Source organism: Mustela nivalis (assembly GCF_964662115.1).
Source record: "Mustela nivalis genome assembly, chromosome: 6".
NCBI lineage: Eukaryota > Metazoa > Chordata > Mammalia > Carnivora > Mustelidae > Mustela > Mustela nivalis.
This window is the reverse complement of record NC_139025.1, coordinates 96,785,822-96,788,297: the sequence shown is the minus strand read 5'-3', so window position 1 is coordinate 96,788,297 and position 2,476 is coordinate 96,785,822. Positions and strand designations below refer to the sequence as shown.

The following is a 2,476-nucleotide window of genomic DNA, read 5'->3' as shown; positions in this document are numbered from 1 at the left end:
TTTTTGTGATCTGGTAATAGTTCACTCAATAAAAGGAAAAGGAAAATTTAGGATCATAATTACATCCCCTGCTCCTGCCCAGCCAGGGTCTGAGCAGGATTTTCTTGAGGTCACCCTGTCCTTCCTTCCATGCCAGAGAGTTTGGTATTTGAGCTCCCCCTCCATCAGCTCACCCAGCAGGACAGTGCCAGACTTTAGCTCCCTTTCATCTCAAATAGCCCATACTTAACAGCTTCATATTTGGCAGCAAGGCATCTCTGAGAAAAGGAATGATCTCAGGTCACTGAAAACCAAGAATCAGGAGCAAAGGCATGTAATGATTCTATTCGATGCTTACCAAATCTACCCACATTTATAGTTCTCACCTGAGCAGGAATGCAATCACACAGACAGTACCAGATGGCGACAGCTTCAGAATTCCAGGTGGTTGCAACAGTGTTTTATTGAAAGAAGCAGTAAAGTGGTTCACACGGGCCCCCCTCCACCCCCAAACCATGCAGGGGCAAATGCTGGGCAAGAATGTGTGTGTGTTTGGGATAGGAGCCCTGGCTGGAGTTCTTTCTCTAAGAGGAAGGAGGGGAGAGGGGAGAAGCAGGTGCCACCATGAGGGAGGTGGGGTATCACGCTGCTCTGGCCTCAGGTGCAGACCTACACAGAACCGTCAAAGTGGACTGTCTCAGGTATACGTATGTCTTTAAACGTACAGGCCACGATGATGGATTTCTGTAGCTGCTTGGTCTCATAGTCGCATTTGGGGTGTTTGGAACCTTTCTTCAGGCGGCAGTCGGTGATGCGCATCTTGGAGCTGCTTTTGTAGCAGTTGGACTGCCCGTTCTTGCAGCGGACATTTTCCTGGGAGCAGATGGCCTTGACCTTATGCAGAGGCTCGTGGATAAACGTGTTCACTGGCTTGCACCGTCCAACCGTCATATCCCGGCGCTTCATCATTTCATTGCAGTAGCTGGCAGTGACTGTGGAGGTGTTTGGGTCCATGTGCTGCCGCTGGAACTTCTCGGCCTGAGACTCCTTGGCCAGCGAAGGCTGGACACAGCCAAGCATCAGCAACACCAGGACCAGTGGTGGGAACAGGATGAAGATCCTCTCCTGAGCCATGGTGGTCTCACTCCTCTGGAAGAGCCTAGCCAGGAAAGGGAGAGAGGAGAAAAAACATTGCCTTCAAAAGAACCCAAGCTCCTACCTGTGGCTTCCCTGGCTCACAGTCTCCATTAGGGTCAGTCAGAAAGGTACCCCTTCTCCTGTGCAATTTTTCAAGGAATGAGACGCTCACATACACTCTTGTCTAAGAGCATTTAAGTCCCACTAGCTGGAGAGAGGTGGTCTTTGCCTCTGGGTGGTGACTTGACAGTAAACTAAAATCCTACAGTCCTTGGTCTGAATATTAGAGGTAAAATTTAAAATCCATTTGAGGAGGCACGTGAGTGGCTCAGTCTGTTAAGTGTCTGCCTTGAGCTCAGGTCATGATCAGGTGTCCTGGGAAAGAGCCCCACCTCCAGCCCAGAGCCCTCCTCAATGCGGAGCCTGCTTCTCCCCTGCCCTCTGCTGCCCCCTCTGCTTGTGCTTTCTATCAATCTCTTTCATATAAATAAATAAAATCTTTAAAACACTAAAAAATAAATAAAGTACATTTGAAAAATAAATACATTTATACCCAGTGCTCAAGGGGCTTAGCAGAAAATCCTTTTGAATAAACCGTGAACTGAACGGCATCCCTGAACTACCACCATGACCTGCAGAATCATGATGCACAGGGACCTGTTGTCCTGCAAGGCAAGGGAAAGAGCCCAGTGCCTAACACCAGCATCACAAAGGGATGCCATAGTATTCCCAAGAGAAATGCTTCCCTCCCCCAGCGTCATTGGTTCCCAGCAGCCCACATGCTCCATCCCCATACTGGTCCCGTCCAAGCTTTCTCAGGTGCTAACCTCAGCCACCCTGGTCCCTCCAATCCAATGCATAAATAGAAGGAGTCCCAGAGATCTCCTCTTCAGCCACTGACCTGGATCTCTAGCTTGGTCCCTAGGACAGAGCAGAAGGCCAGTCTCTGTGATCCCGGGATCCCTGAGGAGTGAATCTTATACAGATTACAAAGGGGGCTTGGCTTCCAAGGAAAGATAGGTGGGAGGGGCATCTTGGTTTCACTTTAGAGGGAACCAAGGACCTTGTAAAGAAGGGCATTGTCTTTTTTCAGGACTGCTGGGAAGGGTGAATCTTGGCCTCTACAGTATTGATGTCTGAACCCCAGCAAAGTCTCAGTCATCTCAGGGGGCCATTTTCACCAAAAAGTGCTTGGAGGTTTGCAAAGGACACATAAACATATGATCCCTAGAGCAGCAGAGAGGGGGAGGTCTTCTGTCTCCCCAGGAGTCCTGGCATGGCCGGAATTCCAACAACATCTTTTCTGTGGGGAAGAGAGTGGGGCATCCAGGTGCCCCCCAATGGAAGGCTGCAAGGACCT

At 49.8% G+C, this 2,476-nt stretch overlaps 1 pseudogene across 2 annotated transcripts; it reads right to left on the bottom strand.

The window, feature by feature from the left end:
- Positions 1 to 424: 424 nt before the first annotated feature.
- Positions 425 to 2,106, bottom strand: LOC309867825 (ribonuclease pancreatic pseudogene; annotated as a pseudogene). 2 transcript variants are annotated; one of them, XR_014316714.1, is made up of 2 exons: positions 2,018 to 2,106; positions 425 to 1,138 (listed from the first exon to the last, which is right to left on the bottom strand). The product of XR_014316714.1 is annotated as a ribonuclease pancreatic pseudogene (transcript). The 2 variants fall into 2 exon arrangements; XR_014316716.1 differs by having other exon boundaries at positions 1,944 to 2,083.
- Positions 2,107 to 2,476: the final 370 nt, after the last annotated feature.